General features: G+C 45.0%; 1 pseudogene; it reads left to right on the forward strand.

The window, feature by feature from the left end:
* The first annotated feature begins 577 nt into the window (after positions 1-577).
* LOC119923040 overlaps positions 578-16,563 on the forward strand; it is a 20,726-nt pseudogene continuing 4,740 nt past the window's right edge.

A 16,563-nucleotide genomic window follows, 5' to 3' on the forward strand; every position in this document is an offset into this window, starting at 1 on the left:
GCTCCATATGGGACAAGGACTGCATCCAATCTGGCTACTTTGTATCTACTCCAGTGCTTAATATAGTTCCTGGACCATTGTAAGGATTTAAATACCATTAAGAAGTGTAACATAGTGAAGTGAACTTTGCTACCCATAATTTTGTTTCATACCAACTCACCAGGTGAGATACCATGACCATCACAGTTAGATGAGTCTTTTTCGCTACTTTCCACAATCTAAAATGTGACATGGACAAAAACAGGCAACCTGTAGAAAATTAATTCATCTTTTCCCAAAGAAAGAACAGCAAGATCAACTACTATCTGGAAAATGGTATGAGAGCGTCTGCCTTGTTGATTCATTTTTGTTTTTCCACAATGTCTGCTCTCTGGAATCCATTCATATTTCACGTCAACACGCTTATGTCCGCAGGAAAACACTGAAATTCCTTCCACTGAGCATTTTTACACTTCTAGACTGTGAGCCCGTTGGGGAGGGATTGTCTTTGTTGCTGAATTCTACTTTCCAAGCACTCAGTACAGTGATCTGCACACAGGAAGTGCTCAATAAATACTATTGAATGAATCAATGAATCATGGCCTGGGTCGGCGGCTACATGGTGACAGTGTTACACCGACACCACGGACAAGTGCAGCACAGCCACAGTATCAGTCGCCCCCTAAAATCCTCCATGGAGACTAGAGCCATTCACACCATCTTACTTCTCATCAGTTGCTATGTTTGCTTTTTTTAGGTTTCGTGAAGGGATATGAGTCCCAGCTCCAGAGCACCACAGATTTTCTGTCAGCTTGTTACCCTTTCTGTGGGTGCTGATCAGCAGAGATCCCTGATTCCGCAGTCCCCAAATTATCCTGGAGAATTAGAAAGGGATCTTTCTTCCTTTGGATCAATCTATCAATCAATTGTGTTTAGCGAGTGCATGCTGTGTGCAGAGTAAGCTTGACTGTAATCTCATTGCAAGCAGGGAATGTGTCTACCAACTGTGTTGCATTGGACTCTCTCAAGTGCTAAATACAGTGCTTTATGCACAATAAGCACCCAATAAACACCAAAGATGATGATGCATGCAGAGAACTGTGCTAAGTGCATGAGAGAGTACAATATAGTAGAGTTGGTAGATATATTATTTGCCTAGAACAAGCTTGCAGTCTAAAGGGGAGACAGACATATAAATATATAATATAAATAAATAAATTACAGATATGGACATAAGTGCTGTGGGGCTGAAGGTGGGGTGAATAAAGGATCTCTTGTCACCAACCCACCCTCTCCTTTCCTCATCAATACTTGTTTTCCCTTGCCCTTGGACTGGGAACTACATGTGGGACAGAGACTGTGTATAACCTGATTATCTTGTAATAATAACGATGGTATTTGTTAAGCGCTTACTATGTGCAAAGCACTGTTGTACCTACTCCAGTGCTTAGTACAGTACTTGGCACATAGTAAGCACTTAACAAATACCATTATCATCATTATCATAATCATTCTTCCAGAAAATGCCCTAGTTTAAAGGTATTAGAAGTCTTTGGGGAACATTCCAATCAATCAATCAATCGTATTTATTGAGCGCTTACTGTGTGCAGAGCACTGTACTAAGCGCTTGGGAAGTACAAGTTGGCAATATACAGAGACGATCCCTACCCAACAGTGGGCTCACAGTCTAGAAGGGGGAGACAGAGAACAAAACCAAACATATTATCAAAATAAAATAAATAGAATAGATATGTACAAGTAAAATAAATAAATAAATAGAGTAATAAATATGTACAAACATATGTACATATATACAGGTGCTGTGGGGAAGGGCAGGAGGTAAGGCAGGGGGATGGAGAGGGGGAGGAGGGGGAGAGGAAGGAGGGGGCTCAGTCTGGGAAGGCCTCCTGGAGGAGGTGAGCTCTCAGTAGGGCCTTGAAGGGAGGAAGAGAGCTAGTTTGGTGGATATGCGGAGGGAGGCCATTCCAGGCCAGGGGGATGACGTGGGCCGGGGGCCGATGGCGGGACAGGCGAGAATGAGGCACGGTGAGGGGATTAGCGGCAGAGGAGCGGAGGGTGCGGGCTGGGCTGTAGAAGGAGAGAAGGGAGGTGAGGTAGGAGGGGGCAAGGTGACGGAGAGCCTTGAAGCCTAGGGTAAGGAGTTTCTGCCTGATGCGTAGGTTGATTGGTAGCCACTGGAGATTTTTGAGGAGGGGAGTAACATGTCCAGAGCATTTCTGGACAAAGACAATCCGGGCAGCGGCGTGAAGTATGGATTGAAGTGGGGAGAGACAAGAGGATGGGAGATTAGAGAGGAGACTGATACAGTAGTCCAGACGGGAAAGGATGAGAGCTTGAACGAGCAGGGTAGCGGTTTGGATGGAGGGGGAAGGGCGGATATTGGCATTGTTGCGGAGCTGAGACCGGCAGGTTTTGGTGACGGCTTGGATGTGAGGGGTGAACGAGAGAGCGGAGTCGATGATGACACCAAGGTTGTGGGCCTGTGAGACAGGAAGGATGGTATTGCCGTCAACAGTGATGGGAAAGTCAGGGAGAGGGTAGAGTTTAGGAGGGAAGACAAGGAGTTCAGTCTTGGACATATTGAGTTTTAGGTGGCGGGCAGACATCCAGGTGGAGATGTCCTGAAGGCAGGAGGAGATGCGATCCTGAAGGGAGGGGGTGAGAGCAGGGGCAGAGATGTAGATTTGGGTGTCTTCAGCGTAGAGATGATAGTTGAAGCCGTGGGAACGAGTGAGGTCACCAAGTGAGTGAGTGTAGATCGAGAACAGAAGGGGACCAAGAACTGAGCCTTGAGGAACTCCCACAGTAATGGGATGGGAGGGGGAGGAGGAGCCTGCAAAAGAGACTGAGAATGAACGACCGGAGAGATAAGAGGAGAACCAGGAGAGGATGGAGTCTGTGAAGCCAAGATTAGATAGCGTGTTGAGGAGAAGGGGGTGGTCCACAGTGTCGAAGGCAGTTGAGAGGTCGAGGAGGATTAGGATAGAGTAGGAGCCGTTGGATTTGGCAAGCAGGAGGTCATTGGTGACCTTTGAGAGGGCAGTTTCCGTGGAATGTAGGGGACAGAAGCCAGACTGGAGGGGGTCGAGGAGAGAGTTGGTGTTGAGGAATTCGAGGCAGCACGTGTAGACGACACGTTCAAGGAGTCCATCTTTTCCAGGGATTTTCCACTCTTGGTCCATGGAAACAAGTGCTCCTAGAATATAATTATAATTGTAGTATTTGTTTAACATTGTACTAAACACTGGGTTAAATGCAAGACAATCAGGTCCCATATGGGGCTCACATTCTAAGTAGGAAGGAGAGCAGATTTTGACTCTCCATTGTGCAGATAAGAGAACTGAGGCACGGAGAAGTTAAGTGACTTGCTCTAAATCACACAGCAGGTAAATGGGAGAGCTGGGATTAGAGCCTAGATCCTCTGCCTCTTAGGCCCTTACTCTTGCCAGTAGGCCACGCTGCTTCTCTAACTGATAAAGTCCACTGTTTCTCCCCCTCCCATCATATCCTCTGTTTTTCACCTATGTGGATTTTTCTCTCGTAATTTTCCTTGATAATAATGATATATTGCTATTTGTTAACAATAAAAATGCTGGCATCTGTTAAGCATTTACTATGTTTCAAGCACTGTATTGAGTGCAGGAGTAGAAATAACCAGATCAGACACACTCCATGTCTGTCATGGGACTCAGACTCTAAGGGGGAGAGCGAAGAGGTATCTTATCCCCATTTTACAGATGAGGAAACTGAGTCTCTGAGATGATAAGTGATTTAGCCAAGATCACAAAGCCATCAAGTGGCAGAGGCAGAACCCATGCTTCCCAGAGGCATTCTCATTCCACTAGGCCACAGTGCCTCCCTAAGGAAGAGTCTTGGCATCTTTAGTCCTTCCCTCATATGGAAGAGAGAGGTAATGGGGTTAAGGAGGGAGCTTTCTGGGTACCTTAGCTGTGGCTAGTTCATCTACGTGAGAAGCAGGAGCCTCCAGAGAGAACTTGCAAGTCATCCTCTGGACTGTCAGCTCACCATGGGCAGAGAAGTGTTTACAGTCTCTGTTAAATTGTACACTCCCATGTGCTTAGTACAGTGGTCTGCACACAGTAAGCACTAGGTAAATACCATTGACTGAATAATTGAAATGGTATGTGTTGTGGAGAACTTTAACCTCACCCTAATTTCATCGGCTTGTACTAAGCACTGGAGTTAATCAGGTTAGACACAGTCCATATGCCACATGGGACTCACCACGTAAATCCCCATTTTACAAATGAGGAAACTAAAGCACAGAGAAATGAAGTAACTTGCTCAAAGTCACACAGAAAACAAGTGGAGGAACTAGGATTAGAACCCAGGTCCCTCTAACTCCCATTCCTGTGCTCTATCCACTAGGCCACGCTGCTTCTCAGTGTGGCTTTTCATTCATTCATTCATTCAGTCGAATTTATTGAGTGCTTACTGTGTGCAGAGCCCTGTACTAAGCGCTTGGGAAGTACAAGTTGGCAACATATAGAGACGGCCCCTACCCAAAAACGGGCTCACAGTCTAGAAGGGGGAGACAGACAACAAAACAATGCATGTGGGCAGGTGTCAAGTCGTCGGAACAAATAAAGCTAGGTGCACATCATTAACAAAATAAATAGAATAGTAAATATGTACAAGTAAAATAAATACAGTAATAAATCTGTACAAACATGTATATACAGGTGCCGTGGGGAGGGGAAGGAGGCAGGGCGGGGGGGATGGGGAGGAAGAGAGGAAAAAGGGGGCTCAGTCTGGGAAGGCCTCTTGGAGGAGGTGAGCTCTCAGTAAGGCTTTGAAGGGAGGAAGAGAGCTAGCCTGGCGGATGTGCGGAGGGAGGGCATTCCAGGCCAGGGGGAGAACGTGGGCCAGGGGTCGATGGTGAGATAGGTGAGAACGAGGTACAGTGAGGAGGTTAGCGGCAGAGGAGCGGAGTGTTAGGGCTGGCTTTTCTATTTCAAGGTTTAAATTGGAGGCTTGTGGTCCTGAAATTGAGGTGTACAGCCTCTATAGCTAGAAAAACATTAGTCTGTGAGGCTGAATCCCAGGATTCAAACCTCAGCCCCACCAGAAGCATACTATGTGACCGTAGATGAGTCAAACAACCTCTCTGAGCATCAGTTTCCTCACCTGTAAATAATAATAATAATAGTAATTATAATCATGGCATTTGTTAAGTGCTTACTCTGTGCAGAGCACTGTTCTAAGCACTGGGAGGGGATACAAGGTGATCAAGTTGTCCCACGTGGGGCTCACAGTTTTAATCCCCATTTTACAGATGAGGTAACTGAGGCTCAGAGAAGTTTAGTGACTTGCCCAAGGTCACACAGCAGACATGTGGTGGAGTCGGGATTCGAACCCATGACCTCTGACTCCAAAGGCCGTTCTCTTTCCACTGAGCCACGCTGCTTCTCAGGATAGATAAAATGCAAGATAGATTATTTATGAACCCCATTAGGGACAGGGAACGTGTCCTATCTCCTAATCTTTCATTTTTCCCAGCACACAGAGAGTGCTTAACGATTACAATAATTTGGTTTCAGCATTTCCTTACTTGTGTTACAATGTGGGATTTCCCAGAAATTTATACTCAGTGGAAGGTTAGAATGTCAAGGGAAAAGAGGAAACGATTTCTTCCCATGCAGTAATTTGGCAGCAATATCAATCAGATTTCATTCATTGATTGCTCATTTGATTCATTAAATCATCGTTGGTTCCTGATGTGGAATTGGATTGGCAGTGGGGAAGCCAGGTGGCTTCTCCAATGGGGACATCTCAGACTTCCCTTCCTGACGTGTCACGGCCACAACAAGTGACACAGTAATCACAGTCCCAGGGAAGATGAAGTCACATTCCCTCCTCCCTAAAACTTCTTCCCCATCAGCTCCTCCAGATTCAGAAAGATCAATCATTTCACTCTGCAGCCCAGCAGTGGTACAGATCAGCCCAGGTGAGAGTTTTTTGTTTTCTCCTGGAATTTGTTAAGAAGTTACTGTGACTTGCCCAAGGTCACACAACTGACAAAGAGCAGAGTGGGGATTGGAACCCAGGATAATTGACTTTCAGGATTCTGGATGTTCCACTAGTCCACGCTGCTTGGCACAGGGGAGGATGTGTGTGTGTGTGTGTGTGTGTGTGTGTGTGTGTGTGTGTGTGTGTGTGTGTGTGTGTGTGAGTTTGTGGGTCAAGGGATGATGCAGTGATCTCTTCTTTGCTGTTCCCAATCAGTTTTCCCAAGAATCTAAAGGCCCTCACTATGGCCAGGGAACATAGCTACCAACTGTATTGTACTTTCTCAAGTGCTTAGTACACTGCTGTGTTCACAGTAAGCACTCAATAAATACCACTGATTGATTGATACAGTGCTCTGCAAGCAGTAGGCTCTCAATATATATCATCTATCCACACAGGAGGCAACTGGCAGGACTGGGATGAGAACCCAGGCCCACTGATTCCCAGGCCCAGACTCTATCGACTAGGTCACATGGCTTCTTTTTCTTAAATCTCTCCTGCTGCATTTACACCTCCCAAGATCAGCTGCTCCCGATGCATGCATAATAGAGGAAGGGCAAGCTTCTTTGTTAAATTCCCAAATAAGGTGCGATAAAGAAAATAATTACTTCAGCTCCTGGAGGGGCTTGGGAGTGGTGGGATTGAGAAGCAGCATGGTGTAGAGGATATAGCACGGACCTGGGAGTCAGAAGGTAATGGGTGCTAATCCTGACTCCGCCAGTTGCTGCTGTGTGTCCTTGGGCAAGTCACTTAGTTTCTCTGTGTCTCAGTTACCTCATCTACAAAATTGTGATGAAGCCTGTGAGCCCCACGTGGGACAACCTAATTACCTTGTATCTATCCCAGTGCTTAGAACAGTGCTTGGCACATACTAAGCGCTTAGCAAATGCCATAATTATTCTTATCTTCATTATACACCACTATTAAACTGAGACATTAGTCATGTGCTTTCCTTTTGATTAGAAAATCAAAAGGAGAAGCAGTGTGGCCTAGTGGATAGAGCCTGGGCCTGGGAGTTGAAAGAACTGGGGCTCTTATCTCAGTTTTGCCACTTGTCTCCTGAGTGACCTTGGGTAATCACTTCACTTCCCTGTGCCTCAGTTACCTCATCTGTAAAATGGAGATTAATTCTGTGAGCCTCCATGTCGGACATGGATCGTGGCCAACCTGATTTTCTTGTGTCATCCCCAGTCTTAGTACAGTGTCTGGCACATAATAAGCACTTAACAAATACCATTAAAAAAAGATCAACATCCATGGTATCTATTGAGCGCTTACTGCATGCAGAACACTGTTTAAGCACTTGGCAGAGGATAATATAATTGTTTTGGTAGCCACGTCCCTGCCCAGAGGGAATTTACAATCTAGAGGGGGAGACAGACATGAATAGAAATAAATAATTTGTAACACAATGTCCTTTTTATGGTATTTGTTAAGCAGTTACTATGTGCCAGGCACTGTAGGAGATGCAAGGTAGTCAGGTTCATTCAATTGTATTTATTGAGCTGATAGTATGTGCAGATCACTGTACTAAGCATTTGAAACAGTCCACATCTCACATGTGGCTTACAGGCTTAATCCACATCTTACATTTAAGGTAGCTGAGTTACAGAGAAGTGAAGTGATTTGCCCGAGGTCTCAGAACAGACAAATGGCAGGGCTGGCATTAGAAACCAGGATCTTATGACTCCGAGGCCCATGCTCTATCCACTACGCCATGCTGCTTTCCCCTTTTTTATCTTTGTTTTGATAATGTATATTTATCCGTGGCACATCTTAAGCATTTACTATGTGTATGGGACCCCGCTCAGGGTCACACCTGAAGAGTTTCCAGTACTCTATCGGCCCCGGCTATGGGAGGGAGAGTCAAGCAGAGGCATATCGATTCCATTCCTAGCTTGGGCAGTAGCAAGTGAGTGGAAGGCAATAGATACAAGTCAAAACTCACTCGTGCTGGGCAGCAGCAGCATGGGAAAGAGTCGAGGGCAGAGACTCAAGTTGACTGTGTGGAAGGAGGCAATGGTAAACCACTTCTGGATTTTTACCAAGAAAACCCTATGATGATGATGATGACGATGGCATTTGTTAAGCACTTACTATGTGCTAAGAACTGTTCTAAGCGCTGGGATAGATACAAGATAATCAAGTTGTCCCACGTGGGGCTCACAGTCTTAATCCCCATTTTGCAGATGAGGTGACTGAGGAACAGAGAATTGAAGTGACCTGCCCAAGGTCACTCAGTAGGCAAGAGCTGGAGGTGGGATTAGAACCCACGTTCCCTAACTCCCAAACCTGTGCTCTTCCCACTAAGATGTTCTAGGTCCTGTGGATTTAATCTTGCGGTCGGTCCCTATGTCACTATTACATATGCTACCTTCATTACGTATGTAACTGAACATATGTCTGTTGGCAACATCACCTTTAATTTAACTGGACAATATTGAAGTGCAAGACTTTCATTTAAGTACAAGTCTTGCAATGAAGAAGTAATGAAGGAGGCATATGCAATGGTGACATAGGGACTCATTTAAGTGCGCTGGTGACAAAAAACAATTCAAAACTTCACTAAAACAAAGTAACAACAAAACAACAATAAACAGATGCAGTTGTTCTCCAACATATATACCTATATACCTATACCATATATACCTAAAACTCAACTGGCAATTTGAAAGTAATTACCCCTGAGCAAGAAGGCTTTATGACCTTCCATAAAAATTTAACAAAGAATTTTTGATTGTCTATTTGAGAAACAATTGAGAATTAGATTGCTAACATCTAATTTCTGCCTTGTGTCTCAAATAAACATTGACTGGAAATGTCAAATAATCAAAATCCTGTAAAAATGAATTTGTTCAGTATTGACCAGGCTCTCTGTTTAGCTGGCAAAATTGATACACCATGGGAGAGTTTAAAGAGGAGAAAACGACCATGTTCTATGGCCTGTGATTAAGCAGGGAGATTACCATATTACCTTTGAAAGAACCAGTTTTTTGCTGCCCCAGCTCATCTGACTGACATATGATCATTTTATTACTGAAAATGCTACTATCCAGACATCATTTTCTACTACTTTATTACTTTATTCCCCCTTCTATACTGTAAGCCCAATGTTGGGTAGGGACTTTCTCTATATGTTGCCGACTTGTACTTCCCAAGCGCTTAGTACAGGGCTCTGCACACAGTAAACACTTAATAAATACGACTGAAGGAATTACTTGGAACATGATTTATCTCTCATATCAACCAGAACTATTGCAGATAGAGAGTGGGGCATTGTGGGAAGGTCCATGGTGTCACTATGGGTCCAAAACAACTCTACGGAATGAGACAAGACAAAATATGTCTGAGAATTACTATGACCTAGTAGAAAGAGCCCAAGAACTGGGAGTCAGTCGATCTGATTTCTAATCCCAGCTCTGCCACTTGTCTGGAGTGCCACCTTGGACAAATTCCTTAATTTAACTGAACTTCCATATCACGCTTTTGAAAACCTACAACACATAGGTGTGATGTATTCACTGCTCATATGGAGCTTACACTTTAACTGGGGGGACAAATAGAGAAATATCAACCATTAATGCAAACACACACACACACACACAAAAAAAAAATCATGCTTAGAAGAATAATGATTGGTGTCTTTGCTAAGTGCTTACTCTGTGCCGAGTACCAAGCTAAGCACTGAGGGCAAGCAGAACACTGAAATAAGTATATGGGAGAGTCTGATAATAGACACTATCCCTACCCTCAAGGAACCAACAGCCTACTGTATGCAGAGCACTATACTAAGCACTTGGGAGAGTCTAACAGAGCTAGTAGGCATAATCCCCTCCCTCTTCCCCCTATATGGATGGGCAGATATGCACCCCTGGAGTTTGATTGGCATTTTTATCATTACTTTTATGCAAATATTAAGCACTCACTATGCATCGGGCACAGTCGCAAATGCAGCAGCGTGACTTAGTGGTTAAGAGCATGAGCCTGGGAGTCAGAAGGAGCTGAGTTCTAAACATCGCTCTGCCACACATCTTCTGTGTGACCTTGGGTAAGTCACTTCACTTCACTGTGCCTCAGTTAACTCATCTGTAAAATGGGGATTAAGAGTGTGAGCCCCGTGTGGGATAGGGACTGTGTCCAACCTGATTAACTTGTATCTACCCCAGTGCTTAGAACAATGCTTGGCAAATAGTGAGCACTTAACAAGTACCCCAATTACAATTATTGTTATTATTAGATTGAGATGTACCCCTGGAGTTTGATTGGCACTAATATCATTATTTTCATGGTATTGGTTAAGTGCTCACTATCAGCTGTGTGACTTAGGACAAGTCAATGCACTTCTCTGTGCCTCAGTTACCTCATCTGTAAAATGGGGATTAACCAAGTGGCACAGCCTAATAGCCTTGTATCTACTCCAGCGCGTAGAACAGTGCTCGACACATAGTAAGTGCTTAACAAATGCTATTATTATTATTATTATTGTTATTATTATTGTTATTATTATTGCTATTATTATTATTCATCCAGTACAGTCTTAAGTGCTGGGGTGGATACAAGTTAATTGGGTTGGACACAGTCCCCGTCCCAAGTGGGGCTGATAGTGGGCTCCAACATACACATTTTCTCTGTTCTACCCTCACCTACGTCCAGGACATAAACCCAGGAGCCTCCAGAGAAGGGAAAACCTACTCTTGGTTGCCGGTTCCCTAGCTCTCCGGATGGTGCGAGGGTGATGGTCACCCCTAACAGCAGTACCTGGGCTCCTCTGACCAGCCCCGGCTCAAGAGGGTCCTCTTCGTTGTCATCCTGGTGGCTTATGCCCTGACCCTGATGGGCAATGCGGCCATTATCCTGGTGTCCTGGATGGACCTGCTGCTCCACCCCACCATGGACTTCTTCCTGACCAACCTTTCCTTCCTGGACCTCTGCTTCACCACCAGTTCCATTCCTCAGCTGCTCTTCAACCTGCGGGATCCGGACAAGACCATCAGCTTCTCGGGCTGTGCCCTGCAGGTCTTCCTTGTCCTGATTAATGGCGGGGTGGACTGATTCCTCTTGGCCATCATGGCATACGATTACTTTGCCACAGTGTGCCACCTCTTGTACTACCCGACCATCATGTACCCGTGCCTTTGCCTGGACCTAGTGTCCATGGCGTGGGTGGGTGGATTGACCAACTCCTAGCGGGTGCCGCAAGGTTTGGGAGCCACGAAGTGGACCACTTCCTGTGTGAGCTGCCCCCGCTGAACCGTCTGGCCTGCATGGACACCTCCACTGTTGAGGGGATCATCTTCCTCCTAGCCGTGGGCAAAGTGCTCACTCTCTTTGTCTTCATCCTCAACTCCTATAGCACCATCGCCCACCACTGTGTGGGCATCTTATCGATCACCGAGCAGTGAAGGGCAGCCCACACTTGTGGGTCCCACCTGACAATGGTGTCCCTCATTTATGGAAAGTCATCTACATCTACATGCAGCCCAGCCGTGGTGGGTTTCAGGAGCAGAACAAGTTCCTGACGGTCTTGTACAACATCGTGACTCTTCTTCTCAACTCCCTCATCTGCACCCTGAAATACAAAGAGGAACCACCTCAGCTTGGAATGAGGCTCGAGCAAGAACTGATCCCAGCTTGGGAACTCTCTAGATATTAATAAATAATAATGATCGTATTTGTTAAGCACTTACTATGTGCCAGGCACTGTTCTATGCGCTGGGGTAGATACAAGGTGGTTGGATTGGACACAGATGCTGTCCCACATGGGGCTTGCAGTTTTAATCCCATTTTCCAGATGAGGGTACTAAAGTAGAGAGAAGTGAAGTGACTTGGTCAATGTCACCCAGAAGATAAGTGGTGGAGCCAGGATTAGAACCCAGGTCCTTCTGACTCCCAGGCCCAGGCTCTGTCCACTAGGCCACTCTGTTTCTGGAACGTGAGCTCCTTGTGGGCAGCAAAGGTGTCAGCCCTCTCTGGTGTGTTGGTTCTCCTAAGCACTTAGTACAGTGCTCTGCATGCAGGCTCTAGTGTCCAGACAGTCTAGACTGTCAATTCTGCACACAATCCCTAGACTGTAAGCTTGGTGTGAGCAGGGAATGTGTCTGTTTAATGTTATAGGTACTCTCTCGAGCACTTAGTACAGCGCTTTGCACACAGTAAATGCTCAATAAATATGATTGAATGAAATACGATTGAATAAATGACTAGCACTCAATTCAGACCATGGATTGATTGACTAATTCCTCTAGACTGTAAGTTCTCAATGGGCAGGGAATGTGTCTACCAATTTTATTGGTTCATTCATTCAATCATACTTGGGAAAGTAAAAAACAGACCCAGCTTTATTGTATTATTCTCTCCCAAGCACTTAATAAAGTGCTGTGTACACAGTAAGCACTCAATAAATGCCAGCACTCCATAAATGCCACTGATTCATTGTTTAATTGTTAGCAGAGTAGCCTCAGTTGCCTGAGTGCTGAGAAACCCCTGAGGAGAAGACACCCATTTCATTAATTCATTAATTCATTCAATCATATTTAATAAGTGCTTACTGTGTGCAGAGCACTGTACTAAGCACTTGAAAATTACAATTCAGCAACAAAGAGAGACAATCCCTGCCCAAAATGGGCTCACATTCTAGAAGGAGGGAGACAGCAACTTCATCTCTATCTTGGTGCCCCCAATACCAACATCTTTCTTAAATGGTAATCATGGTACTTGTTAAACACTATGTGCCAAGAACTGTTCTAAGCACTTGGGTAGATACAAGGTAATCAAGTCAGACAAGGTCCCTGTCCTACATGGTGTTCACAGTCTTAATCCCCATTTTACAGATGAGGTCACTGAGGCACAGAGAAGTGAAGGGACTTGTCCAAGGTCACACAGCAGACCTGTGGCAGAGATGGGATTGGAATGGGCAGTTTTTAATGATGTTGTGAAGGTGTGACTGACAGGACTTAGTGATGGATTGAATATGTGGGTCGAATGAGAGAGAAGAGTCAAGGACATTGCCAAGGTTATGGACTCGTGAGACAGGAAGGATGGTGGTGCCATCTACAGATGGGAAAATAATGGAGAGGACAGGATTTGTGTGGGAAGATAAGAAGTTCTGTTTTGGACATTATAAGTTTAAGGTGATGGGAGGACAACCAAATAGAGATGTTTGGAAGGCAAGAGGAAATATGAGGCTGCAAAGAGGGAGGGAGATCAGGCCTAAAGATGTAGATTTGAGTATCATCTATATTAGAGGGGATAGTTGAAGCCATGGGAGTGAATGAGTTCTCCAAGGGGAGTGGCAGTAGATGGAGAACAGAGGGGACCCAAAACTGAACCTCGAGGGACCCCTACTATTAGGGGGTGGGAGGCAGAGGAGGAGCCTGCAGAGGAGACTGAGAATGAACGGCCAGAGGGATGAGGAGAACCAGAAGAGGACAATGTCAGTGAAGCAGGTTTCGAAGACGTTTCCAGGAGAAGGGGGTTGTCCTCAGTGTCAAGACAGTTGAGAGGTCAAGGAGGATTAGGAAAGAGTAGAGGCCATTGCATTTGGCGAGAAGGAGATCATCAGTGACCTATGAGAGGGCGGGTTCTGTGGAGTTAAGGGGACGGAAGCCAGATTTGAGGGGGTAAAGGAGAGAACTGGAGAAGTGGGTGTAGACAATTGGCCCAAGGAGTTGGAAGGAATGGTAGAAGGAATTTGGGGTGACATCATCAGTGACATCATCAGTCAACCAATGGTATTTATTGATCACCTTGGATGTTCATCTAATCCAGGTGGTTTCTTCCAGGTAGTGTCCACAATCCATCTAGTCATACCCCCAACCCCACAGCACTTATGCACATAGATTTAAATTTTATTTCATAAATTACTTATTTATTCCTATTAATGTCGGTTTCCCCCTCTTGTGTGGGGCAGGGAATGTTTCTGCTAATTTTGTTGTATTGTGCTCTCTTAAACACATAGTACAGTGCTCTGCACATAGTAAGCATCCAATAAATTTGATGGATTGACTGATCGTATGAGGCCACCGATGGATAGACCACATTTCCTATCAGCAAATTCTTAGCTTAAGTTTTCACTTTTCAATCATTTCCTCATTACTGAGAGGCAGCAGTGCTGATCATCCTCAATCACCCCCTTCTTACCCAAGACTTTTAATTTACACGGGAAGCAGAAGAATACTAACAATAATGACATTTGGTAATGCTCACTCTGTGCCAAGCACTGTATTAGGAACTGGAGTAGATACAAAATTATCAGGTTTCACAGGGAGTTCACATTCTAAGTAGACGGGAGAACAGGTATTGCATCCCATATTTCAGATAAGGGAACTGGGTCACAGAGAAGTGACGTTACTTGCATAAGATTACTCAGCAGACAAGTGGTAGAGCCAGGAATGGAACCAAGGTCCTCTAACTCCCAGGTCCATGCTCTTTCCACTAGGCCACACCGGTTCTGTTGATCGCAATTGAAATTCGCTCTGGAGATTGATAGTTTTTGGGTCAGCTGAATTCATTCATTCAGTCGCATTTATTAAGCACTTACTTTGTACAGAGGTACTGTACAAAGCACTTGGAAGAGTACAATATAACAATAAACAGACACATTGCCTGGGTGTGAAGAGTTTATAGAGACAGGTCTGAGGATGGACATGGAGGTTGAGAAGAAGACAGGAGAAATAAAAGAGCACAAATCAGTATGTTTTCAGAGTTTGTTAGAGCAATCTTGTTTGTACAGCCTGTTTTCAATGGAAGAGATCTGGAAAACTAGACAGATAAGTTTCAGTCTAAATCCATCCCTAAACTGTTAGGTATTGTCCATATTCTCCAACCTGTTAAGCAACTGTGTGACCCTCCATCAAACCACTTAATAATAACGCTCCCCTCCTCCCCCTGCTCCCAACCACCATGGGCACACTCCTGGCTGGAATCTCTCTCCCGCCCGAAAGAGCACTTAACACAGCTCAAGTCTGTGACTCCCTTCACCCTCGAGATCACGCAGGCAGAAACAATGTGCTGGGGTAACACTATGGACCAAATGGGTTTTGTTGTTATTGTTGTTGTTTGGGGTTTTTTCTTTGTTGTTTTAAAGAAAAATGATCCACACAGCCAAGTGGAGTAAGGATCGGAGTTGGGAGAGACAGGAAGCAGGGAAGTCAGCGAGAAGGCCGAGGCAGTAGTGAAGGCGATATAGGATGAGCGCTTGGATCAACAGAATGACAGTTTGGATGGAGAGGAGGGGGCGGATTGGAGCGATGTTGTGAAGGTACAACTGACAGGATTTTGTGACAGAGCGACTGTGTGGGATGAATGAGAAAGCTGAGCCGAGGATAATGCCAATTCACTTCCAAGATCACTGTGGCGTGTGTACAGGTGCCCCATGCAGCCCATTTATGTGTTTTACTGTGCCTCTCGGCCAAGCCCAATTGCAGTGTGGTGGCCAAATTGGGCTTGCGCCCAGCCCCATTCCATCCCCGGACTAAGCGAAGCCCAGGTATAATAATAATGGCATTTATTAAGCGCTTAATATGTGCAAAGCACTTTCTAAGCACTGGAGAGGTTACAGGGTGATCAGGTTGTCCCACGTGGGGCTCACAGTCTTAATCCCCATTTTACAGATGAGGTAACTGAGGCACAGAGTAGTTAAGTGACTAGCCCAAAGTCACACAGCTGACAAGTGGCGGCCCACTGTTGGGTAGGGACCGTCTCTATATGTTGCCAACTTGTACTTCCCAAGCGCTTAGTACAGTGCTCTGCACACAGTAAGCGCTCAATAAATACGATTGAATGAATGAATGAACAATAACTGTGGTGGTCATTAAGTGCCTACTATGAGCCTAGCACTGTATCAGTTGCTGGGGTAGATACAGGATAATCAGGCCAATCAATCAATGGTATCCATTGAGCACTTATTATGTGTAGAGGGCTGTACTAAGTTCTTGTCAGACCCATTCCAGGATTCTAGATAGTCTCAGGATGGAGGGAGAGAGGGGGTAAATCTTGATTTAAATGTGTTTGACTCCATATAAGGCTGCATGTAAGACTCCCTCTAGACTGTAAACTCATTATGGGCAGGGAATGTGTCTTCTAATTCTGTTCCAGTGTAGTTTCCCAAGCGCTTAGTACAGTGCTCTGAACACAGTCAGTGCTCAATAAATGTCATTGATTGATTGATTGATTGATCTGGATTAATAATAATGTAAAATTCCTTTACTTGCTAGAGATTGCAAACAGCAACACTGTAAACTATCGTTAGAGTATCGCATGGCAGGGAATGTGTCTTTTATATTGTTATATTGCACTCTCCCATGTGCTTTTTGCAGTGCTCTGCCCACAGTAAGCACTCAATAAATACGATTGACAGACTGACTGCTCATTCCACTAGGACACACTGCCTGCTAGCTTTGTTGCTACAATATTGTGTGATTTTGCACCAGTGCCTCAGTCTCAGTTTTCCTCTCTCTCCTGTTGGTAAAACGGGGATCATGTTGATTCATCCATCTTAAGAGTGAGCATAGGCTACGATAAATGTGTTCAATT

This window comes from Tachyglossus aculeatus, unplaced genomic scaffold (assembly GCF_015852505.1).
Source record: "Tachyglossus aculeatus isolate mTacAcu1 unplaced genomic scaffold, mTacAcu1.pri scaffold_137_arrow_ctg1, whole genome shotgun sequence".
Lineage (NCBI taxonomy): Eukaryota > Metazoa > Chordata > Mammalia > Monotremata > Tachyglossidae > Tachyglossus > Tachyglossus aculeatus.